The sequence below is a fragment of the Seriola lalandi genome, unplaced genomic scaffold, assembly GCF_002814215.2.
Source record: "Seriola lalandi dorsalis isolate HSWRI2012SDOR001 ecotype SW California unplaced genomic scaffold, Sedor1 jcf7180002054311, whole genome shotgun sequence".
In the NCBI taxonomy this organism is placed as follows: Eukaryota; Metazoa; Chordata; class Actinopteri; order Carangiformes; family Carangidae; genus Seriola; species Seriola lalandi.
Genome location: NW_019524864.1, coordinates 443,220 through 470,096, shown reverse-complemented (window position 1 = coordinate 470,096; position 26,877 = coordinate 443,220). Strand labels below are relative to the sequence as shown.

At 42.2% G+C, this 26,877-nt stretch overlaps 1 protein-coding gene across 2 annotated transcripts in view; it reads left to right on the top strand.

The window, feature by feature from the left end:
• ptprea (protein tyrosine phosphatase receptor type Ea) overlaps window positions 1–26,877 on the top strand; it is a 54,422-nt gene that overhangs the window by 11,559 nt on the left and 15,986 nt on the right. For both annotated transcript variants that reach the window (XM_087174077.1, XM_023406527.2), the window contains exon 2: window positions 14,399–14,664. The gene's annotated coding sequence lies outside the window, so the exon portion shown is untranslated. The remainder of the gene's footprint in view (window positions 1–14,398; window positions 14,665–26,877) is intronic.

Genomic DNA, 26,877 nt, shown 5'->3' with positions numbered 1-26,877 from the left:
GGGGGGGGGGGGGGGGGGGGGGTGTAGACGAGCGGGAAACCCCACATAATCTCCGTCCCAAGCTTTTTATTTACAGCATTTACCCTTGAGCTGATAAATCGTAGCATGAATTATTGCATCGCTCAAACAATTGGTTGATTAGTTGCAAAACGTATTGAACAACAATCAATAATCAATAAAATCACAGCAATGTTTAAGGAGAATAAAACACTTTGTCTTATGATGAATCCAAACCATTTTTGCTTTGTCGAGCGCTTATTTCAGCTCTTTTTATCTCGCTGCCTCCCAGACAGACCTGGGATTCTCCAAAGTCATCCAGTGCATCCCAATGTCCCGCTTCTTCATGCGTTTTCCTGGTTAATATGCAGCTCAGCGTTTTACTGTGTGGGCCCTCGTTACAAAACATTAAGTATTTTGTCTGATTCAGATCTCTGTAGCTTTTCATCTTGGGACAACCTCATGTATGTCAAACACTCTGGGGAGGCTCTCACTCAATCACTGCCCAAACTCATTTGCTGCTTTCGCTCACACTGAATTAACATGCAGTAAATTAGATGATATTTTTAATTTTTTTTTTTTTTTTTCTAGTGCAGGACTTTTGATAATGTAATGTTGGGTCGAAAGGGGGCACCTTTAATAGTCTTTTCAGTGCCATAGCACTGCATATATCTTATCATTAAAATTGGCTTGTGTCTACTTTGTGACAGAAATGGATGAGTAAACAAGGCCTTCAGATTGTTATTCTGGAACAGTAGGTGGGTTGATTAGAAGGAGCGCACTCTGCTTTTGACCTTTCGATACTCAGCAGATTTGAAATGATTTTCTGTCAACATTCTCCAGTGTATGATGCTCTGAGAGGAAGAAGTCTGATTTCTCTCCTGATTTCAATAGCTACAGCTACAATAATTGGAGTTAAATGTTAAACAGTAAACATGTTTATTCACATACATATATTCAAATTTAGAACTTTCAGTACATGAAATCTATACTAATCCATGGTATACAAATATTGCAATATTGAGTTCAGAATGATACTAAATCTACACTAGCTGTCAGGCTATAGTATGTAAACACTGCAAAAAATGCATTAAGTCTTGAATTCTTCTTTCTTCATTAAACAGATTTTTTTTTTTTTTTAAACAATGACAGTGGGACATTTACCACTTGAAAGTTGTAGTGAGTATAAAAAATAGGGTCCCTGATTTCAGAAAAGAAAGAAAAGTTTGGCTTCTCATGTCTAGTCTGTAACCACTGGTTTTGTTGTCTGAAATGACAACTTTCACTCGCAGATTTCATCTGCTGTAACTAACACTACACTTATATTCTAGCATGCTAAAAGACGGAGGCTAAAGCTACAAGTCAGCATCATCACCGGTTGATGGTCCATGTAGAAGACGTGGAAATAATGCGTTATTCTTGTATTGCAGTGTAGAGCTAGTCAACACAAGCAAAAACCTAAAATCAGGCTATTGTTGTTGCTTGTTCTAGCATTTTCCTGTTTGGATGCTACAATTAGCTTACGTACTTATACAAGACAGACAGATGATATATATATATATATATATATATATATATATATATATGCTTTATTGTTCATAGTTTTAAACGGTGCATTACAGTATTACTGTTATAAAGTCTTTGAGGATGTTGCCTTGGTGTGTTTGGTAAATATCAGACAATGAGTTTAGCTTGTAAGCTAGTTAGCCAGACATGCTAATGTCAGGCCCGCCGTGTCTAGTTATAGATGCTGAGCAATGATTGGCCAATCGCTGTTCAGGGGAGGGGTTTTAGCGATTGTTCAAGTGGAATCCGGTTGATTACTGATATTTAATGTAATGTAAAGTGCAGTCCATAGATTTATAACATGGTTTGCTCTAATGACAGACAATGATTCCAGTTAATAAGGGCACGGTGAGATTGTTGGCTTTGAAATGGCAGTCGGTGGAAGCGCCTGTAGCGATGTCGTTTGTGATGGTTTATGCCTCGTCACCAGAGCCGCATCTAATTACGTTCATTAGAGCCACTCGTACCAGTCACCGTAATTGCTTTTAAACTTTTCCTTTTAAATTGATTCCCTTTTTAATATGACTGGAATTGAATAAGATTGAGGTGTTTTGTAGAATCACTTTACTGAGGGGCAGATTTTTTGTTCGAAGAATAATAGGCTGTGCTTGTTCCCTTGCTCAAAACAAACACACCACTGTAGGCCACAATGCAGGATGTAATTTCCATGTTAAAACATGATGTGAGTTATGTGAGATTTGACTAATCCATGGTGTGATTGCAATGAGCGGTTTTTTTAACAGCCTCTCTCTGAGTCACGTCAGCTGATTGGCAGCTACTCTGATGTCATTTGTTTTTGTGGGGCAATGACAGGTCACACTGGCTGATCTGTATACCCTCTCTCTTTCCCTCTCTCCCTCTTTCCCTCTCTCCCTCTGTCTCTCTCCCCTCCCTTCCCCTCCACCCCCCTCAGTCTTCAGATTTTCCTGTCTTCACTTCTTGTTTATGGTAACTCCCACTGATCCTCTCTCTCTCTCTGCTTTGAATTTCTGCCTTTGAAATAACAATAACGTGTTTTATTGTAAGAACGGTAATGAAACCCAAATTATCAGACTATTTCTTTAATCCCATAAGAAAGGAAAACAGGTGCGGCACTGTTAATAATACAGCAAAAAAAAGGATAAAACACTGTTAATTATCCTTGAAAACCGGCAGATACAGCAGGACACCACCATGCCATTTAGTATATCTTCTGAGTTTGAACTTTTAGTTGTAGAGAAATAAGTTGTGGTGAAGTGTTTCAGCTTACATTTGGTACAGATTCAGTGGTCTCAGTGTGATTTCTTTTTGTGGTGGTGGTGGGGGGCTGATAAATTATGCATCAAAAGCACCACAGTGCTCACAACAGCGTAATGGATAGGCTGCCATCACAAGATATGTGAAGATGTCTAGACAGCGGGGTGCCACTTGTAACTTGAAAAGGTATATGCTGTTAATACTGACTAGTTTTTACTACAGACCCGTATTATAATGAAATATCTTCAAAAGTCGAAGCCTAGAAACTTTATTGCCAGTTTTACAACAGCTAACTACACTAATAGGCTAATTGGAGTTGGTGAGGTTGTAATCTGACAAATCCAGTCTGATTCTGGGGGATTCTGGGGGATCTTGGGCCCCTCTATGGGCTGCCAGGGCTGCCGCTTGTCTAATCACTCCTGACCCTATTAGAAATGAGTCCTTCCTTTGTTACTGTGCGGTACTGTCAGTTCTGGGGGAACAAAAAGTGCCATTGTCTTTCATTGCTGGGGCTGGGATAGAAGTAATCTGTAGCTGTAGAGCTGCCTCAGGATTGGTATAATCCAGATTCAGTATTAATGACAGTCTAATCCTCACATTTTTGACCCTCTGGAGAGGCTGACTTGGCATCTCTGTTGTTATTTGCTTGTGTAATGTCACTGATTCTAAAAATGAAGGGGGCTGCTTACGGCTTATGTCACGAGGGATGCAATATCCTGTTCAGATTTTGTGTTCTGTGTAGCCAAGATGCTGCACTTGTCTGATACCAGCACAGACAATTCAGGGCTGTCATGTAGCTGGATTTGTCTGATATATCCATGGATTCACTCTGAATTCAACCAGCTTCCCTGATGGCAAATGAGAACAGTTTTTTGTTTTATTCTTTTTTGTTTTTTGTTTTTTTTTCATTCCTGGAAATATTCTTGCCTGAGACCAGTGTGTCTGACAAACAATAATTGCATGCCTGTGTTGAGCGTGCCAAAGGACCATGGGGGTGTGTTTGCTCACCCATGCACGATATGCAGCAAGGGCAAATGACATGAATGGCAAAATGGTGATCCTCTACTGTGTGCACTCAGGAGGGGTTCTTTTGCTCTTTGTTGGACACAAAGGGATGCAGAGAAGGACGAGAAGATGTGTGTGAAATCCATCACACAGCTGCTAGTTTGGCACAATGATCAGTAACCCCCTCCCCACTCCCGACCCCCCCTACCTCTCCATCAAAACCCCTCCTACATCTTCTTATCTCCTCTCCTCAGAGCTGTGCACGTGGGCCTTTTGTTTACAGCTCTTTCCAGTGATCCACACCAGTAATCCCCGTGACAGGTAGCATGACTCTCTGACAAGCCCCCAACCGTTTCATCCCTTCAGCGATAGCCAGGACCGATACTGGCCGGACTAGAGCTAGCACCAAGACTAGATCCAGACAAATGGATGTGAGATGCTGAAGTGTGTAGATAATCAAAAAATGACCAGATTGCTTTTTTTTTTTTTTTTTTTTTTCTCTTTTGCTCAACAAACAACAAAACTGTGCATCGCTGTCAATAACTGTTAAGAAGCAGAACAGGGAGCCTCAGCTGCTTAAACCTTCACTCTGTTCCTTCCTGCTCACCATGGTCGTACTCATACTCTGCTTTACAGCAAAAAATTCAGTTGTAATTTACATTGTTTTTCTATTTATCCTGTCAGAGACTTGAACGAGTAGTAAGTTTTCCTTTTTATCGTGGGTGGTAAACGGTGAAGACATACAGTATGTCATATGATTGCACTGAACATGGTCACTTCTCTTTCTCTCTGCCCATGTTTCCCGTCTGTATGTCTACTGTCACCATCAAATAAAGGACAAATGGCAAAAAAAAAGAACAAAATAACTAAATAAATAAATGCTGCAAGTTAACATGGCTCAACTAAAATGTCGAACAGATTAATGTTTCCTGATCTGACAAAATATTATCCCAAATCCCATGTGATTGGATACATTTATGTCACTACTGCTGTGTTCAGGAAGAGGAAGGAGAGGAATATAAATATAAAGTATATAGATATAAAATACTCAAAAATGACTGGAATACATATTTAGACCGTCATCATCATCATTCATTTTATTTCACACATCAGAAATAGCATACAAGTAAAAGCATAAATATGATAATAACAATGGGTGAAAATGGGACACTCCAAAAAAGCTGCCGGAGCTTGTGAATAGGGGCCCAGTCACTGCATGTACAGAATACAAATCCAGCCACAAGACACCTAAATCCTAATACCTCAAACCCTAGAAAGAATAAGTAAATGGTCCAAAAATATCTGTCCCATCAGTTCAAACGTTAATTCAATAGGCAAGATACACAATCAGCAATTAATGGTAAATGAAATAATAGCTCAGTAGAATAACCAGTTCTGAAGACTAAATGAACTGTATTATTCACTATATTTGTCTATCTGTACCAGTACGCTACAAACAAAATGCTTTCCAAATCTCTGAAGAGATTCCCTGGTGTGTGTGTGTGTGTGTGTGTGTGTGTGTGTGTGTCCCCCACCTCTTTGACATCGGCACTATAGGGACTTCATAACTTTTAGGTTTTTTTGTAACTATTTGTAGCTTTTCCAAACACTTGTGTGTGTGTGTGTGTGTGTGTGTGTGTGTGTGTGTGTGTGTGTGTGTGCGCGGGCGGGCGGGCGTGCGTGTGCTAGATTTGAACTTCTCAAGTTTTCTTTTTTCATTCTTCACACAACGTCTTCTCACTTTTTGTGTAAACAAATTGCACAAAGCAAACTGGGTTGTTTCAAGCGTATTGCCACACAGATCCTGACCATGTCTGAGCAGATGTAAGTGTTTGTGTGTGTGTGTGTCCTTATTTTCAGATTCTAGTCAAGGCTTGAAAGAGAAAAAAAAAAAAAAAAGTTCAGTCTTTGATTGTGAAAAGCTGTGGAAGGCCAAAGCAGAGAGAAAAAAGCTGTGACTTAGTGTGAGCCTGATGGAAACTCTGGGCAGCTGTGTGGACAGTGGTTACAGAATATCACTGAACTGAGCGCAGTGATATTTACTGTAGCTCCAGTCTGATTTACAGACAAGAGTAAGAAGAGCGCTGGCGTTTGGGATCAGTGGAGGCTAATAACACAATCACAGTTTATACTGTCATGATGAACTGTGATGTGGTAAATACTGTGAAATGTCATTAAATGACATAGACGTTTATTGTCTACACAGTATCTCACAGCTCTGGCTGTTTTATCACAAGACAACATTTAATTTCCCTAACAGGAAATCCAGTCTTACACAAAGCTTTGAGTTTTTGCTGCCTTCTCGATAATTTATTTAAAAGCCTGATACTGCAGGAGAAATGAATGGACACATTTAACGATAAGCTGTAAATAATGTACATGACCAGACAAATAAATCAGTGCCCTTGAAATAAATCTTACCTGTCAACGTTGCCTGAACTCATATATCAGTTTCATGGGCTGAATGTATCACCACAATATCACAGTGAAGCCTTAAAAAAAAAAAAAAAAAAATTGACATTATCTTGAATCAGCAGTCTAGGGTTCTATGAGAAGAAAATCAATGGCGTCGCAGCTCGAGTGTGACTTGCCATCCATCAGTCCGTTGGCTGACTGGAGCAGCGACTGTAGATGATATGCTGAATGGCCAATTTCCTGTTACCTGTTAAAGATAGAGTACCACAGCAGTGCTTGCCTCTTGGCTCTTCAAATCATGAGTTCCCTATAGGTCGCTGTAACACTGCTAGGAAATGGATTGAAATAACACACCGTGCAATTTTGCATCTGTAATCTCAGCCCCTGGATAATTTCGTGATCCAAGAAGAAATTCTGTGTTTGATATTGTTTGAAGTGAGACAGACAGTAATGCTATGCCCTAAAGAACAAGACCCGCTTCTCTCGGCCTGTTCGCGGAACGTGCAAGCACGTCCGTGTCAAGAGATGAAATTCCATCTTAACTTTCATTTTTAGAAAATTGTGGTCAGTGCATCGGCCACCAGTGCAGCAAATCTGATCCATTTGCCCTCCGAGCTGCAGCCCTCAGTAGCCTATGTTTGACGTTACATATCAGATGGTTGTACAGCAGAGTATTTACATCACTGTTTCCTGGAAGGAGGGCAGGGTGTGGGGTGCAAGTTCCCCTCTGTCTGATGACCAGATTACAGTATTTACTCGTGCCAGGCCTGTAGATTAGCGGAAGTGATGACTTTGAAGAAAAGGTTTCAGAACTTCATTTCAGGCGTGGCCGGTCACTACTCCTGAGTGCAGTAGATGTTACCCTGTAAATCATCCATATCCTGTTGATTTAAGTTTACGGGACGTCTTTCCTATGAGCTCTTACTTCCTGTGTTGGGCATATTTTCTTCTGGGCCGGCCGGGGTTGTTGAGCTGTAGCAGTGAGATCACAGTTCACTTCAAGTAACTTTGCTGTTGTGATAACTTTAAGATTAATGTAAATGATTACGGCATGCTGTCTGCCTATCACCTGACCACCTCGGTGTTCAATTTTACAGTTTAAGTCCACAATGCAGGACAGTACAGTCACTGCTGTTCCTGCAGCATTTTTTCGCCATGAGATGAGAAGTTCTCATCATCTGGGTTCTTTCAATACGAAACAGTGTTTAGGGTTATTTCGGATTCAGACGTTATGAGGATATGCAGTGTAGCTTATGGGATTGCAATGTCAACGATCTGTCTGTCTTGTCAACACTTTCGCTCCGGAGTGAAATATCTCAACAACTATGTGATGGATTGCAATGAATTCTTGTGGCTTGTGAGAGGCCAAACTCTGTAGGAATTAAGAAAAGTTGTCTCCCAATATTTTATCTATTTTTTTATTTATTTTTTTTATAGCGTGACGGCTACAGAGCTTTTTTTATTCTCTTGTCACTAAGCCAGTGGTCTTCGTCAGCTGTGGGCTGGTATTTTTCAGTGTTTATTACAGAGTGAGTAATATTAGAAAACCAATATTTAGATAATGGGTGTGAGACACACCCACAATAAATGTCCTAAGCCGTAGCTTGCACATATGCAGTTTTAGTGTGCCATTTCCTTCTCTATTCTAGCTTAATAGGCCTCGCAACTGAGCCAACGCCGATCAAACGATGGCATGTGTGTTGGTATAGTCAGTTGTCACACGTTCAACAGGAGCTGTTCCAGTTATGGCTCCAAACTCTCTCCCTCTCCTGTATCCTTGTGTGTTTCTCTGTTTTGTATGTGTCAGGGGTCTGAGTGCCCCCCCCCACCCCCACTCCCTATCTCTTTCTAGTTCTCACAGTCCAGCTAATTTTATACCCTTCATGTTTGGCTGTTAACCACAGCTCACACACAGGATATGATCTAAACTGTTCCTCTTCCTGCTTGTGGACAGCGAGTGTTCTGAGTCAGCTTCATACAATGACAGAGACGTGAGGAGGAGAGAAACCGTTTCTCTGACCAGTAGCGAAAGGTGTCAGATTCATGGTTACAAGGACAGCGGAGTTGAGGTTTTGATTATCTCTCACTTAAAACTATTCTCATCCATGTTTTTTTTTTTTTTCGTTTTGTTTTGTTTTTGTTTTGTTTTTTGACACAATGATCCAAAAGACAGCCTGACCTTTCTGTAGCAATGATATGAAGTTGATAATTATTCCCATCTCCGAGAAAGAGCATGATTACATATTACCTCGCAGTGTGGTTTGTGTTTCATTTCTCACTCCAGTTCCTACTTTTGGCAGTTCTCCGTGAAAGAAGTGGAGGCGTTCATGGCTTTCTCTCTGACGTGTGAAACATCTCCATTCCCAGACAAGGTTGTGCAGACAGACAAGACATGTAGCCTTGGGCTGTAGCCAGATATATACACACAGATAGCTTGAGAAATCCACAGAGCTTTTTTTTTTTTCTTCCCTTTGTGTGGGTGTACATGTTTCTTACATGCCCATTAATGTCAGTCTCTATGTGTGGGTTTGTGCCTTTGAGTGTGTGTTAGAGACTGGTTTTGTAACTGCCAGTGTGTTGAGATGTGCTTGTTTCTCGCCACTTGTCTTGGAATACCACTGTTTCTCTGTCATGAATATTTACCAGGTGGGGTTCATGGAGTTTAAGTGTTGCAGGGAATCCTCGGCTGGGGACTTGTTTAATCCTAACCCCATTCTGTCTGAGCTGCTCCCAGGCGCCTGGGAGAATAAGCTTTGGGAAAGGATGTGAGAGGAGGAAGGGAAGAGAGACACCACCGCTGAGGGGACGTGCATTGGATTGTGGGATGGAGGGCTGAATAATGTCTGTTTTTACATGCTGCAGTTATAAGGAACTGAGGATTTCTTAAGGCCTCTGGCCAGCTGTAAGTCATGTCTGGGTCTTTGGACTGAGACTCAGACCTGGCCTGATGAGCTGTCCAGACCCACCATCCTTCTTATTGTTGCTCAGCTAAAGTAGCATATAATCTAAGCAAGGTGCATAGGAGAATGGGATAAAAAGCAGTGGACTCCCAGGCACTGTCAGAACATTACTGATTAAAGAAACCACATTTCACTCAGACATTCATCAGACATTAAACAAACAATACAATAAACAACATCTTTACACTGTAGCCCCCGGCTGCAACACAAAAGGGCTAAAATCACAAGATCCCCTGAGATGGCTATAAAAAACAAATCAATCAAATGCATATATACAGTGTGTCAGAGTAAACTGATAACACTGAATACATTGCTAGTATGTTGATGTGTATCAGTTATAATGTTTATCATCATAATTTAGCATATTAGCATTGATTGTTTTGGGGTTTTTTTTAGATTAAATTAGCACCAACCAAGTTAGCACCTATTCCCCAACTATAGAACGGCATTATTTTGGCAGGTATAAAGTCATAAATAAAATTTTGACTTGACGATAGCATGATATGAAATGTTAATGGTGTTAGTTAGTTAAGAGTTAAGTTGTTGAGGGGGACATGAACGCCTGTACCAAATGTCATAGCAATCCATCCAATAGTGGTTGAGATATTTTAGTCTGGACCAAAGTGCTGGAAGGACCAACACTCATTCTGCTGTACATTACGTCTGCCATCAACAGAAAATAGAATCTCACACCAAGCTCTAATGATGTTAACGTGTATGAAATATGTAGCTCATGGGAGCTTATATATATACATACATATATATTTTTAAAAACCATCTGGAAGTCATTGCACTTGGCCTCAGCAGCTGTTTTTCACACATATTGTTGATGGATTTTGGGCATTTCTTACATTGCAGGGCCTTATTCCATCACTCTATTGGTTATTGATCCGAGAGAGCCACAGGTAAGTATTAAATCAGGGTTTTCATTTAGCTGCCCACTAAATGAATAACACTATTGATGTAGCCTGTCACATACACAGCCTGTCTGTAAATGATCTAGTCCCGCCTGGGCCCTTTAGGAAATTTCCAGATATTTGATTATAACGGCGATTGCCAAGTTTAGAAGAGCTGCTATATGATATTATCACATTCACATCCTGCTTGCTTTGGCTAAGGGCCACTCACTCAATCCTGGATGCCAAGATACACCGGTGTGCTCGGAAGTGAGGCGGACAAGCGAGGGGAGTCTCAGATAACAAAAATCGCACTCCTTGTTGCCGCCTGTCCTCTCGCTCTGGAACATTAAGCGCACAATGTGTGGACAGCTCATCAGGGACGTGGCTCTATTCACATCTGATCACAGAGGCATAAAGTCCACAGGCGTGCATTTGTTTTCCTGCATTGCCATTTATTATCATTTCTGCTGCTGCAGTTTTCATCTAGGGGCTGATTTTGTCCCTTTCAGCTTTGCCTGTAAACACCATAAATCACAATGAGCCTCGCTTCTCTCTCTAACACACACTTTGGTAAAGGAAGCCGCTAGACTGTTGCTGCTGCTCTATTCTAATTAAAGCCTTTGTCTTCGTCTTATTTTTAAATATTTAAGACCACCTTATTGCTGTGTATTCTATTATTTTCCATTACACAGAATTTAGGAAATAGTCATGTTCTCTTTTCTGTCTTGCCCGAGTGTGAATCTCTCAGCGCCTTGTTGGAACAGAGAAATGTTTAATTTAACAATCGCGTGCAGCCCCTCGTCACATATTGCATGTCTACTGTGAAAGAATTTTTTTTTTTTTTTTTTAATAATGACGAGAGGCTTGAGAAAGTAAAGTTAACCCAGTAATCAATTTTCATGAGAAAAAAAGAAACAGCAAAGCACGACCTTTGAGATTTATCTTGTGACCCCCGCCCCCCGGGCGAGGTCCTGAACTTGTTTTTGGAGGCATTGTGTTTTTGGAAGTGACACACAGCAGCAGGTCAGAGAGGACTTTTGTAAACAGTGTTGTGCTGATACCGGAGCCCAATTGCAGCTCAGTGGGTGAAGCGACATCCCTCTCTCACCCTGGTTCTCTGTGTGTGTGTGTGTGTGTGTGTGTGTGTGTGTGTGTGTGTGTGTGTGTGTGTGTGTGTGTGTGTTTTAGCAGTTGCCCTGTAAGCTTATCTCTATAAATGGATTTGTGTTGGTGCACTTGGAGATCTCAGTATGATGCTCTAATCTGATTGACCACAACCCTGGAGAGGTGGATGAGTCAAAGTGTGTGTCTGTGTGTGTGTTTGCATAGAGGTGTGTGTGAAGTATCTGTCTGTCTTTGAGCTGCTATTTGTCACCTTGGTACGATGTATTCCCAGCTGAGCTTAGGGGCTTGTCAGGGAAATAACAGCTATGTGAGACTTTTGGTGAAACCTGCAGAAGTCCACGTGTTGTACTTGGACAGTATTCACCAAATAAAACATTGCCTGTATGAACGCTGCGATACACACACACACACACACACACACACACACACACAGAGACCTAGTACCTGGCCCGCCAGCAGAGATCAGATATAGCGCCAGAGATGATTTGTCATTTCTGTGCACTGCCTGTATGTGTTATGTTCCTGTGAAAAGGTTAGTTCATTTTGAATGTGAGGTGAGTAATTTGAAAGCAGGCGTGTTTATTTGCTGCAAACAGATTTTAGACAGTAGCTGTTACAGACCTCATGCATTGAAAAAAAAAAAAAACAACATACATTCTTTTATTTAATCTTTTTCCTGTTTCTCAGTTTTTTCTCTGTATGTTTATGGAGTCTCTTCCAGTTTTGTATATATGATGTAATATATATCATGTGGCCCATGGCCCATTTGAGCAAACATTAGTTTCTAATTAAAGCCATCAGTCACAGCTTAATAAGCCTTTATAAAGGGTACCCTATCAGAAATTGTTGCCTGGTTCTTCTTTCTTTACTTACATGCGAACGTTTTTTGGCTGCCAAGTCAAACAGTCATATTGGCTATGTGAGCATTACCCATATTTATGTGCTGTCTTTATCTGCCTGTGAGGAAGTGATACGTAGCTGTAGACAGTCATGAAAGGCTGCCGCCTTCAGCACATACTGTCACTGACAGTGCTCCTGTTTCCCCCGCAAATAAACTGTGAAATAAACACGATAATGGTTGTGCTATTGTAGGTTAGAGAAGATCAGGAAATACGCTTTGGAGCGCAACCTGGAGAAGCTCCTTTTTGACAAGTAAAAAGCCTGTTATACGTTATTTCTTCTCTTCTCCTCCCACATCTTTCTTTTCTTACCTTTTTTCATTTGTCCAGTGTCCACTGGCTGGGTGGGACCGTCACCGTAGCAACAGACGGCAGTAATACTGCCCAGTCAGTGCCGTGAGAGGGCATGCAAGTTGACCCTTTTTTAGATGGACCCCAGCTTGTTCCAGCCACATGAGGGATATAACTTGATTATACACATACAAATCATCAGCTCTCATGTGTTGCTGTTTTCTCTTCTGATGCTGTCTCTGCGTTCGGCTGCATTACAGGAAGGTTTTTCTATTATTCAATAGTTTGCTTGATCTGATTCCACGCTGTCAGACCTCGTGTTATTTATTTATGAGCTTGAGATGATACATGATTTGAAGCACTCCCTCGCAGAGCTTTCCAGGAACTTGGGTGTAAATCTAAAACTATTCACAGGAATAACAAAGGGATCTTTTTTTTTATTATTTATTTTTATTTTTTATATAGTCTCCATCTTCATTCTGCTCTATCCCGCCTTCTGACTCTGTAGCTCGAGCCATTATTTGGCTGTCATGGAAATCCTCAAGCATGACACCTCATTTTCCAGGATGTCAGCGAGCAAATGTTGACTGCCTGTTTTTCATTGAGCTCCAGTGGGAGAGGGGCGGAGATTGGGGGTGAGGTGGGGGGGTGGGGGCTCTCGGAGATGTGTCCATTCATTTATCGCTACAGACTAGAAACAGGGAGAGAGGACCCCCCCGCCCCTCCACCACAACCACCACCTCCCTTCCCCACCTCCCTCCCTCTGCTCGGCTAGACGAGAGCGTCGCCATAGCAACCGGTCAGTATGCTCCCTGCCGCTGTCAGGTGAAAACCTTGCGTCTCCAAAATGTCAAAGTTGCGAGAGCAGGGACAAGGAGACTTGTGAGTCTGGTGAATTTTTTTTTTTTTTTAGTTCTTGAAGCAGTTTCACGTTTTGAAGGATTTAATCTGCCTGTGAAAGTTTTTATCCAGAATCCTTTAACTGGAGGTAAAACCATACTTACAAGGTTTCCATATGAAAACTCTCCATCCAGATTCTTTGGCTGCTCAGTGCTCCCAGGTAGATAAATTTTGCTCCTTGTCCTGTTTTTTTTTTTCTCACACTCCACTCCTCCCCTCATAAACCTCCTTTCAGACCTCCCCTGGGTGATAGCAGGGATTATATATGAGATGGCACCAACCTGCAATCTCTGCTGCAGCTTATGCACAGTACGTGTAGCAGTATTTTCTCACACAAACAGACCGAAATAGTAAAATAATGATTTAAAAAAGACATTTACTTTTGCAGGGATTAAAATAAATCTGTTGGTAATGAGACAAAAGGAGGTTTTATGTAAAACTATGCTCCAAATCTGAGCCGATATGCATATTTATTCCATCAGTAGATTCAGAAATCAGGGGAAACTAAATTTTTTAGTTCGTAAAGGAGGTTAGCCTCGATGCAAAGGGACACGCAATGTGAGTTAGTGTCTGCTGGATTTGGAAGACTGATTTGCATTGCAGGCACTTTATAAAATGTTAGCCGCAAAAAATGAACTCATTGAACTCCTCTGACTAATTTAAAAGTCTTTTCTTCACCATGGTTACATTTGTGACCATCTGCATATCACCCTCGGGCACCTTCTTAGCCACCATTACCACCATTCCTCCAGTGAGGAGAAAATGTTCGTACTTTCTTCTGAATTTCCTTTAAAGCAAAATGGCATCATCGTGTTTGAAGGGCAACTTATAGAGGATAAATATATATATACATATATATTTATGCTGCTTCACAATGCTCTAGGGTCTTCTTAGTATTTCACAGCCTCCCTCTTCGGGGAAGCTGTCGTCTGTCTAAACTTCACTATCTTCTGCTTCTTGCTACATACTGTTCTGGCTTAAAACAGGAACTGCATCACACCCTCCCCATCCTCCAGCTTCTCCTCCTCATCTGTCGCTTTGTCTTTGCCATGTTATTAATTGTCTGACATGCCGTCTGCCCTTCTCACTCTCTGTTTAACTAAAGGTGGCCAGCAGCATCCCTTTAAGACTCGCAGCACTACTCTGCAGAAATTCAGGGTGAGCTGCTGGAGGAAAAGCACCGACGCCAATAACTCACCGCCGCCTTGATCCGGGGATCAGCTCTCCTCGCCGGGCTCAACACCTCCACCGTGTGTCCAACCTCTTGACTGAAGACGACGACAACAATGTGACCACTGGACTCGGTCAGCACCATGTGACCTGCTGTTATGGATCTGAGAATCAGCATACATTGAATCAACACTCATCCAGGTAATTCTTCCCACTGTGGCCTGCACACATAGCACTGTATGAATGTATTCACGATGTAGTACACTTATTATTAGTCTTAGTGATCTTTTTCAGGCTTTCAGTTGGACACAACTCTATTCCACTTGCACGGGGCTGATTGTTTTTAATCACAAGTTCACTGCACATTTTTTTGTGGCAATTCAGCCGCTTCCTCAAATTGGAGCTTCGTGGCTCCAGTTTGTTGTGTTAACTGGTGAAAAAAGGCCCAAGAAAAAGGAAGTGTGTCAGTGGTGTGAAACCGTAGTGAGAACAGAAAACTGCACAATATAGTGTACAGTAGTAAAAAACACCATTAACTTGACCGTGCATGGTGCAGCTAATTCAAACAAGCCATGCAGTGTAGCTGTGATTAGGACTCTGTTTTGTAGTTTGCACTGATATTCAGATCTCGTTTTGATAAGACGGTTACATTTTATTGTCTTGCGCTGTAAAAGGGCTTTTTATATTTTGTCTCTTGAGACTTTTAGCCTCAACGTGAGACTTAAGTGCCTTTGCCGTTCCCTCGATGCCACACTTCCTACCTTTGTTGACATTACACAGGCAGATTTTTGCGCTTAACAGCATATTCTGACCTTAAGTGGCAAGAATAATGAAGACAGCAGACTTACAGGTGTCACTGTATTAGCTGGGGTGGGAAAACAAAAGCAGATGGAAGTGATTGCAGACATCATCCTGTTATTACAGCCTATGCTTGGTGGCTAACAGGAATTTCACTGAATGAATGTCGCCTTTAGCAGTTTTGTAGCTGCAAAAATACTTTTGACTTCTCCTGTGCTCAACAATCCCCTGCATTGTTGTGCAATTCAAATATTTTAGTCCCCACCAAGCTGTTTAATGATTTGTGGAGGTGTGTGGCCATGATAAAGTAAGGACAAAGGGAACATACAGTAGATGGAGGAATGGAAAACAAAGCCCAAAGTCTAAGACGGGAAGGAAAGAGAAAGCAGAGGAGACCATTTGTGAGTGTGTTTGTGTTGAAATGTGTGGTTAAATTGCTGTCTGTCCAGCTGTGTGTGTGTGTGTGTGTGTGTGTGTGTGTGTGTGTGTGTGTGTGTGTGTGTGTGTGTGTGTACGTGTACGTGTGTACGTATCTTATCCAGGGGTTTTCTTTTTGTCAGGATTGTGTGTGTGTGGCAGTCTCGCTCCCATTTCCCCTCTGGAGCAGAGCAGTACAGGAAGGCTGGCTGGTTGGCTGGCTGCACAGGAAAGGAAACAGTCTCTATCTAACAGCAGATGGAGGACAGCATGTGCTTACACTGCAAAAACACACACACACACACACACACACAGGCATGCACACATGGAGTCCTACACAACACAAGAAACTATGTGCGAGTACAGTAGCTTTTCTTGGTGTGGAGTGCGACCCAGATTGCACATCACAAATGTCAGCTGTGGAGAATCCGAACTTTTCGTAGAGCTCTAGCTGAATGAGGCAGATAGAGGACACTTTTGAAATGTTGTCATAATAGCAAGGACATTTCTTCTCTGGCTGGAAGGTTGTTTTGCCCTTTCTCTCTGTTTTTCTTTTTTTTTTTTTTTTCTTACAAACCTTATTTTTTCCCTCCCTCTGTATTTATACTCTACATCGTGCTGCAGTCCCCTGTAGCTCTTCACCCTTCAAATTTTTATTTACCACTGAAGAATAGACCTGGGTCAAAATGTATTTGCGCACAGGATTTAGTTTTCACTTGCATTTGGAGTGTTGGCAGGATTTTGTTCACTAAACTTGGAAAAAAAAAAAAAACTTGATTATGTAAGGTATGAAAATGACTTTCAAACACTGACAACTTTTTTTTCAGTGACCCCAATCTGTGTCTGGAAAAAACAGTCAAGTATTATAGATTCAGCTCTAGAGTTGAGTTTAGAGCTCAGATTTTGACCCTTGTGTCACCTCTGCCGCTTGCAGGTCAAACACATTTGTCTGTTGTTGAGGTTTAGTGATGTGACATACTGCCTGTTGTGTATGTCCATGATTTCTGATGCCCTGTCATGCCTCCATGCCTCTGTCAAGAACTATTAGGGACGGGACAGGCCTCCCCCCAGCATGCTGGCCTGTCTCGCAGCAGTGTGTGAAGACTGGATGTTGTGCTTCCTTTTTCCAAGAGGGCAGTGAGTTCTCCAAGAGGCCTTCAACTTAAGCTCGTCATTTGCTCTCCGTATGGTCTGTGTGTGTGTGTGTGTGTGTGTGTGTGTGTGTGTGTGTGTGTGTGTGTGTGGGTATGTGTCCTTTCTCATTCTTGTAATAAGACTGCCTAGGAGAGAGGACAATGAGGCTCACTATGGTGCCCAAGGCCCCAGTGAATGACTCATATTCCTATAGAATTCAGGCAGAGAGAGCAAACAACAAGGTTACACAAGCTTAATCAACAAAGTGCTGCTCATAATGTGCTCTGCAGGGGCCGTGATCCTGCGAAGGGATTGTGAAAATGTGTCAGGTTGGGGTTTGGGTTTGGGTAACATAATTACTGTGCTTCCACTTCGAGTTTCTCTGAAAAGGCAGGCCGCTGTTTAAATCAGCTGTCACTGCGCCCTCCTCTGTGAATCTGGACTACGCCGTGAAAATAGGAGTTGTTTTTGTTTTTCTACGTGTTTGTCAAACCTGTTGTCGCCGGGTGTGTGATAAGGAAATATAAAGGTGCTGTTATGGCGGAAAATGAAGTGTGATAGTGCATATTTGCTATGGCAACCGGAGCTGTGCGACTGTTAAAATCTTGCTTCCCATGCAGACAAGCCGGGGACATTTCCAGAGCCAGAAGACACAGTCCTCGTATCCCTTTATTTTCTGAGACTGACAGGAGGGTTTTATAGTCTGCGTCTGCACCGCGCAGACAGGTCTGCTCTATCTCTGCATAGCAGCAGAGGCAGCGTGGGCCGCTCGCTCATCCCTTCTGGTCCCACATCTCCTCTCCTCTCTTCTTCCTTCTCTTTTCCTCCCTCAGAGTCAAGTGGCTTTTTGTTCTCCCGCAGCAGTGCTTATCACTTGTTTCTCCACCGCTGCCCCCCTCCCTCTCCTCCTTCTCTTCCCCATCCTTCACTCAGGGAATGAAAGGATATTTTGGGGGATAGATCTTGTCTGTCCTGTGAGGACCCCAAAGGAGTATGGTTATCTTTGTCCTTCTCCTTGTCTGAAAATGGGGGGGGGGTTCTATGCAAGCCCCCCCACTCTATGAAAGGCAGGTCTGTTTAGCTCCTGTTCCTGCATCAGCACTGACGTTAAATAAATCTAACACCAGTAGAAAAACTTTGTGGATTGTCATCATTACAGGCACTGACACTGCAATTTATTCTCATTCCTTTGAGTGAAGTGGGTTTCTTTGTCCCACAGGATTTCTCAATTGCCTGTTATTTCTCCGCTTGAATGACGTGACATAAAAATGAGCCATACACTCTCAGGGGAGACAGTGTGGTTGGTTGTAATGCTCTCAAAAATCAGGCCTCCAGACGGCTTCTGAGTCAGCTATTATGATTCTGCACAGAACTGCGTTTTAATCTGTTTAATCCCTTTTATTGACCATAAAACTAAAAGAGAACCTCTGACAAATTTATGTGTGTCAGTTTTAAGAGGTGATTTACCCATAATGTGAGCACCAGTCATCGTTTTATTTATTGTTTCAGATTTTGTTCTGATGTGTAAGCTGATTTTAGGTAATACCGGAAGCTTTTAATGAGAAAGGGTTGCTAACACTTTGTGCTAATGCATTGATTCCTGGTTGTGAATGCACTAACACAAACTAGAAAGTAACCACACAGTCTAAACACATATCCACAGTAAAGATATGTTACAAATTGTAAGAAAAACCTGAGAAGTTCAAAGGGAAACTTGGTATTTGTCTATCTGTGTCTCATTCTCATATTTTTTTCCATTATGAATATTGGTGATGATAAAAGTTCTGCCCTGCATTGCCATAGTGGGAATCACACTTATTTGCTTTCTTGCCAAAAGTTAGATAAGAAGATCAATACCACTCTTGTATTTGTGAGCTATTAGCTTAGCTTAGCATAAAGACTGGAAGTAGGGGAAAGCGGTTAGCAGCTAGCCAGTGACTGAAATCTCACAAAGCCTTGACTGCACCAAAACATTGTCTTTTTACATTTCAGTTTTTGTAAACAAACAAGATGTAATTACTGAGCTTAAGAGGCTAGTGGTTTGTAGCGGTGTTGTAGCGAACACAGTAAGATGGTTTGTGTCAACAAACTCCCAAGTAGCAGAAAAAAAGACACACAAACAAACAGTGCAGCTTTTTAATTGACTGCCACTATACATTAAAGGGAGACTCCAGTTGTGGCTAATTAGTCATTTTACCAAGTTTTGCAAACCGTTACAGGGGTTGTTTGTGTTTTTGGACTCAAAAAGAAGTGTGTGAGATTGGAGGAAAAAAAATCCTACAATTATAGCTAATAGTCATAATGGACAAAAACATGAGAAAACCCTGAGGTTGACAAACATCCGAGTTGTCCTTTTAATGGAAAGAATGCAAGTGAAACATGTACTTAGGCCTCTAAAATGTTCCCTATATGTGCTCACCTTGTATACACGAGTCTGAGAACTGAGTTTACCACCATATGTTATTTTGTCCTCCCTGTAATGGCCCTACAAGTTGAGCAGTATATTTCCCATATGTCACCATGCCGACATGTCCCCAGTTTTATAGACAATCCTTTCTTCTGTCTTCCTCTCAACATGTCTCTCACACTCGTACCTGTTCATCGCAGAGTGCCCGTAATCATAGAGTGCTGGGTGATAATGAGAAGTGTCACAACGCCGGTTTCGTCACTTTCAGCCCAGCTGCCGCTCATTACGCCGGCCGTCGACGGCTCCGATTCCAGGCCATAATTGCTCTGCCTCTGAATAATTGAAAGAGGGGACAAGGTAAATCCCAGAGGTGTCAGGGTGGGAGAAAGATGGATGCCTCTGTGTTCACCGCTGTCAGGTTGGGAGGTGTAAGGGGCTGGGAGGACATGATGAGACCCTCACTGGGAGATTGTCTCCCCGCACACACACGTGTTGTGGATGATGGACCACTAGCAGAATGATTTCTGGCACAGTGGTCCTCAAACAGGCCCTGGCACATGTATGTCCCATGGATCCTTGCTGTAGCGTTTGTCGATTTGTGGGTATGCATTTGTCCTCGTGTGTGCGTTTTCCATGCCAAGCAGCCAGGCAGTGTAGCTTTGCATGCCAATAGTTAGCAGATTTGGTGCAGAAACGTATGCATGTAGTGTGTCTGTGCAGGCGTGTAAATCTGTGGATCAGCAGTGATTAAAAGACCTACTGGCTCCTTGGAAAAATATTAACTGTGAGTGTGTCTGTGTCTGTGCAAGACACACTTGCACATACACAGCCGTGCGAAAAAAACACAGACTAAATGACACTCAAACAAGCCGACCAAGTGTAAGATCAGATGTGATGTTTGCTCGTGCAAACCAGACTAGGGTAAATATTTACTGCCAATTACACTCTTGGTTTCCATGCCTCACTAGAATCTGACAGTAGCTTCTAAATGCTATAAAAGACATTAAGTTCTACGCTAAATGAGTGCTGCTCTCAAATGTTACAGTTATGGCTGGAATGTTTTTAAGAGGATTATCAATAATCGCTTCTCATCTAGCACCGTGTTATTTTTAACTAATATGCAGCAGCTAAAAGCTCTTATTTCCAGTGAGGACTACTACTAATGGCAGTGCTTTCAGGGTCAGACACAGTGGCCGCCATATCTCAGTCAACAGGATGTTATGGCCTGAACCTGGCAACCAACCTCAGTCTTTTTTTCTTCTTTTTTTTTTCCCTTGGCAGTGGCTAATGTGGTTTTCTCTTTGTTTTTTTTTTATAGAGTAAATAGTTCTCCGCTGCATGCAAACCAAACACCAGCACACATACACTTATCACATATGCATTTTCTCACACGTTCAGCTGAGATCTCCGTGGGAGATGCTATACATTTACTCCCATAGAGGTGGAGGGCTGACGCTGCAGAGCGGAGCCAGCGGGTCTCCAAGGTCATTACCACTGCCACAGCGTCTCGGCGCCCTGGGAAGGAGGCAGGAATTGATTAATGACAATGCTAGGAGCGCAGGAGGGGAGGAACCCAAAGTGGCAAGAAAGTAGTGCTGCAGAGGTAGAGTTGTTACTGTAAAATGCTGCTATAGACAGCACTAGTGCGAGATACCGCAGAGTGTGCCACACTACTACAAATGCTCCTAGTAATAATAATAATAATAATAATAATAATGATAATAGCACTCTTTATTATTCTCCAATGAAAAGATTCTGAAATTCCAAGTTCAGACTGCCACAGCGATTCAGCATGAACAGACTCATTCTCTGCTGACACGACTGAAACCAGTGAAGTGGCATTTTGTAGATGTAGATTGAACAGGTGGTCCTTGGCAGAGCTGGTTAGTTATGTTACTCATTACAATAGTTATATTTACTCAGACCTGCTCCTTTTTAAAGGTGCCAACAGCTTCAGAGCCTGTACGCCCACATGTTGCATCAGCTGTTTAACAGGAAAACGGCCTATTGCCTTTCATGTCAGCCTCCGACTCGTAATGCCCAGTCAGAGATATCAGGAACTTCAGATGCCTGTTGGCAGTAAGAACTACAGACGTTAAATCACAATAAAAACCAACGTTAACACTAATACAGTCTGTTATGCTAATTCCAGAGGAGCTAGGCACTGTTTGTGTCTGGTCTCACCTGGTAACAAACACGTAAGCAGCGTATGATTTATTTGAAGTTCTGTCAGTTGCAATAACACAACAGTTTCAGAAAGTTGTATCTCAAAATAGTTTGTTACCAACTTGGTTTCATATTCATTACAGCGTGGCCACAGGTTTTGTTTCTTCCTACAGTTAGCAGGGTTGTCTTTTTTATTGTCACTACCTAAACTAAACTGACTTACACATTCATACTAAACAGCAGATCTCCTGATGTAAATAAATTACATAATACAAACTTGCATTTCGGCACATAAAGCTTTCCTAGTTTAATTTAACTTAATCCAGTTGTCGAGCATATACAGTACATTGAAGTATTATGTGCACATCCATGTGCCAATTTACTTGTTTAATTGGTTTTTCAGTTGTGTTTAACATGATTCCCAAACACTTTTCGCCCCATGCTTTTTACCCAACTGTTTTTCAGGAGCTATTAAGTCAGACAAAAGGTTGGATTGATATCAGGTTTTCAGTGCGTCTGTCCTGGGTTTTTCTTTTTTTTTTTTTTTTTCTTTTTTTTTAATTAAGGCGACTTGTTCAACATCCTACAGGTGCCACGTTAATGGCAATGTTACCATGGGAACACATTGTGAGGAACAGCGGTATAAACGCAAAATAAAAAATCTGCATTTTCCACAGTGTAATCTTTAAAATCTTTAGAAAACTGGCTCCTGGGATTTCATTTGAAATATTGAATATATGTGCAATTGACTGCACTGTGACACAGTCTGAATGTAGATTATAGACGTTAACTGCGGAACCGAATCAGCAGGAATGGAGGGGGTACATTTAGAGAGAGCAACACTGAACACCTTGTCCAACTAGGTTACACTGCATAGGAAGCAGTCGCACATCTGTGTGAGCAGATGGACACCCCAGCTTCATCTCCACAGTCAAGGCTGTGAATGTAGTGCGCTGTCCTTTAAATAGCTAACCCGACCCAGGTTTACGCACTGCAGCTCCCCAAAGGCAGAGGCAGAGACAGAGACGCGGTGACACGAGGACGACCTACTCAAATAGAAAGTGTGAACTTGTTCAACATCCTGCAGAGTTCTGCTCAGAACTGACTGACATAGAACTTGACCCTGCGATTATTGTTTTCTTTTAGAGGTTCTTATGACGTTCTTCACATTATATACCCAAACATATAAAAACATAAGAGCACTCCAGTGACTATGTGTTGCATTTCAGTTAAGTTGGGATGAAGAAGAAGAAAAGACAGATTTAAAAAAAAAAAAAATAAAAGAAGAAAAAAGACGGTTAGCATAGTTACAAAAACAAACACAGTGCAGCCTGCAACTAACACATGACTTGATATGGCACAGATCAGCTGTCTCATAGCATCGCTCTATAAATAAAGCTTCTTTATTTTACTCACAGGTCATTCTGTGGTAGCACCACAAGAAAGCAGTTAGCGCAGTTGCTTCATCACGTTTTTAAATTGAGAGATGTAAGAGAAAAAGAGAAATGTAGAGTGTACTGAACCTGATGAAGCTAACTTTCTCCTGGCTGTAGCTTCATTTATCTCGCAGACATAAGAGTGGTATTGAGCTTTTTATCTAATTCCCTGCAAGAAAGCGATAAACTTACCTTCTAAAATATCAATTTTATACCTTTTAATTAAAAACATATAATGCAATCTGTATCTGATTATGAATTATAAACACTTGCTTAGGTTGATCAGTTTTAGGCAGTGACAAAAACATGTTTGGAACACAGCAGTGAGGAAATGCATAGACGGCTTTAGGCTGTTGTTTTTTTTTTTTCTTCTAATAAACCATCTTGCAGGTTTCAGTTATAAAATAAAAAAAAAACTAAACTAAAAAAAACGTTTCGGCCTAAAGGATAAACAGTCTGGCAGCTTTTTGCTCAGAGGACACAATGTACCTACTGCCCGCTCACCCTGTCACATCGCCCCTACACCCACTACCCATTTTCCAAATTCCCCAGCTGATGTATTTGAAGAGACAGAGAGACTCTGTGCCCAGAGAAACCATGTTCAGTGGAACTGACAGTGCTCTGTCTATGGGAAGAGATGATGCCAGGGAACACCGCGTTTCCTGTCAGAGGCAAAGACAGCCAATTTCTCTATCTTATCTTCTATTTGTAACAAGCTTGTCCTTTCTGAGGGTTGGGTGTCTGGGGCTAATTAGCGAGACAATAGTAGAGAACTGCAGAGGTATCATTATGTCACCTCAGGGTTTTTTTTTTTTTTTTGGTTTTTTTTTTTAACCCAGGCTAAAAGAATGACAGAGCAGGGAAGCACACCACAAGGAAAACACAAATCCACAGAGAGGGATAGCTCATTCTCCAAAACAAAACACTGTCAGGGGAAATAAATGATCAGCGTCTTGGTTTGGGAATACAAACAACACGGCTCACCATGAGTCACAATTCCCACACTGATATTTTTTTCATCTTTGCAGCGAGGATGAAGAAGCGAAGAGGCTCGCAGTGGCCTGATTGTCTTTTTCCGTTTCCTGTCTGTGTATTGTGACATGACCGTATCTGTGCATGTACGTGCCCACGTTTTTGTTTGCCTGCTGTGAGGTACGCGGGTTTTCAGAGGTGGCAGGTTGTAATCAGTGGAGACAGATCTGTGAGTCACACAGTGCACACCAGGTGCTGGAGGGTCTCTGTGAACACATAACAGTGTTGTCACTTACAGCACTGTATGTAGGCAGAAACAGGCTGATGTGGCTGAAATCAGATTCATAATATTATTACAAATGGATGCAGAATGACATATTACGTAATCAGATTGATGTTTAAGGTTTAAGTTGCTGTGGACGTTAGCAGGAGAGCTAACGTGAGATGTTCAAGGTCTGTGGCTCTTGGTGTTTTGTGTGGAAGGCAGTCATCTGGCTCTTGGTGTATATGCGTACCATAAACTTTCACTTTGTGCAAGTGCACTAATGAAACACACTTGATCAGCTGTATAAAAACAAGTTTTCCATCTACACAGATGCAGAGCTAACAGCTTTCTAACTAGCTAATGCAAAGACGGAACATTCATGAAAGCAAAACAAAAAAGATAAAATATACATTTCTCTCTTTTGGTTGCTGCTGACATTGTCTTAAAAGAAAGCATGTGACTTGTGATTTTGTTGATCAGATATGTAAACTGTAGCAGAAAAAGTTCATTTCAGTAGGACTTTATGGCAATAAACTGTTTTATTGTACATAGTCACATGCCTTCTCTCGTTCAACCCTTGGTTTTTACTTGTAGTTTGCTTGCTTGCAGTCTTGTGTTTACATGACAGAATTTTGTAAAAAGTTAAAGGTTACAATTACATGCCATCCACTAAAAGTTGATAAATTTTCTTTTTTTCTTTTGCCAAACCTGAGGGGGGAAAAAAAAAAAAGAAAAGTTATCTGCCAGATTATTTGCTTTCAGTTACAGTCTATGATAGGGTCAGATTTTTTCAGGTCTACCTTAGAACAATAATCACATGCTCATATATACAATAAATGATTTGTCCTGGTGGCGTAGGTGTTGTGGCACCGCTGCCAATCGTGTCCCGCAACATCCAGCCAGGGACCTTTGTGTTATTTCATTCCCCGTCCCTCTGTTCCCAATCGTTTCATATCATCTCTCCACTACCGGCTATCTAATTAGGAATTTTAGAAAATCGTTATTGGTCGCTGTAATAATTTCCTCCTGCCCATTTGGCTGTGGAGAGAATCTTTCCTAATGCAACTCCAGTGTAAAAGATCGGGTGACAAGATCCTCCGTCATTGTTCAGTACAAAGATGCACATGTTCGGCCGAAGCTAAAATGAGGCCTCAGCAGTCAGAGTTACACAAATCAAGTCTGAATCATTCAAAGTTACAGCCTCTTTTGTTCAAATCTTCCTGTTTTGTTAGAGTCTCTCTGCTGTAGGACTAAAAACACTGTATATATCCACTTGATTTGGCTCTTGCGTTTGAATCGCACTGAGGGGGTTGCTTCACAGAATGATCAATAACCGACCAATAACTGATTCAATGTACATAAGGGCATGTGAGTATTGTATATTATATAGTGATCCTGTCCTCTCAGTCTGCAGCGCTTCAAGTTGAGAGTGATTCTCATTCCCTACAGTATTTGTAGTGTTAGAGCTTTGGTCCAGGATACTGACCCACCAGGAGACCTGGGCCAGGCCTGTGTAACCCAGGACATACATACCACTGAAATAACTGGCTGGCCAGGACAATACCCTTCTCCGAGGCTACTTGCAAATGTCTCCTATCGGAAAATAAGGACGCCTCGGAACTTCCCCCGAGCTGACATCTCCCATGACCTATTTTCATTATGGCTGATGGTTGGTGACTATCTGCGGCGTGCTAAACGGAGGAGGAACAATAGACAGATGAGAGCGCACACAATGTGATGATGTTTGCTCAGAGTCTGACCCTAGCTAAATGATGACTAACGCTAATAGTCTAATTTGAGACTTGTGGCCTGGGCCGGTTTATGCAGAGTGAGGAGAAATAGCGAGAAGGCGATTAGATACCCGGAGGAATAGGGAGAAGTGTTATTTATAGTTGTACGAAGGGACATTTCCACATAGAGACAGAAGAAGGGAAGTTGGTGAACTCCTCCGAGATGCTGAAGGGGTCAGGCTGGAGAGCACAGCAGTGACAAGATGGGAAAAGCTGGAGAGTTAGGGGATGAACAGGCTGTGGTCCCCCAGGAGCAGTTGAGCAGGGGTCGGAGGCCAAATCATGACAGGGTGACATCTCCAGTGGTGATGGGGAGCCAGGAACTGGGAGCCATTTACAAGAAGCAGCAACACTTTACCACAAGGTACAGCCGTAGGGCTAGCTGTGAGCGCTCTGCTGGGTGTCCCTGTTATGCCACTGCGCGGGCACACACACACATACACACACACACACACACACACACATACACACAAACAAACAAAGCATACATAAAATTCAATGCAGCTTGTGCAGCGGAAAGTCCCAAATGGCACCATGAGCGTATTTCCACATCACAAAAAACCTCAAGTCTTGTACACACAGTCGTACTCTAAGGATTCATACACACTGTACTCTACTAACTCAGCTCAATATCCTCCCCCTCACCCAAGCCTGTGACATTTGCAGAGGGAGCCTTAAAGAGGGAGGAGAACTGGAGAAAGGGGGGGGGGGGGGGCGTTCTTCCTCTCCTCTCTACTCTCATTAGAATTCTCTCATCAGTCTTCCCCACGGAGCGGTGGCTTGACATGTCAGGGTTTATTAATCGCTCCAGGAAATATTATTGACCTGGACCTTCTGCTCGCTCTGTCCTCCCTGCTGCAGTCAGTGTCTCTGCTCTGCTGCCTCCACATTCCTCCGGTGTCCTGCCTGGACACATTACAGGACACTGCGGCACAGCGTGGAGGCTTCAACACACAGTGTCTTCATTGACTATGCACTTGGCCTAGGATTTCTTTTCACTGCAGCTGCAAAGCACCACACACGCGCACA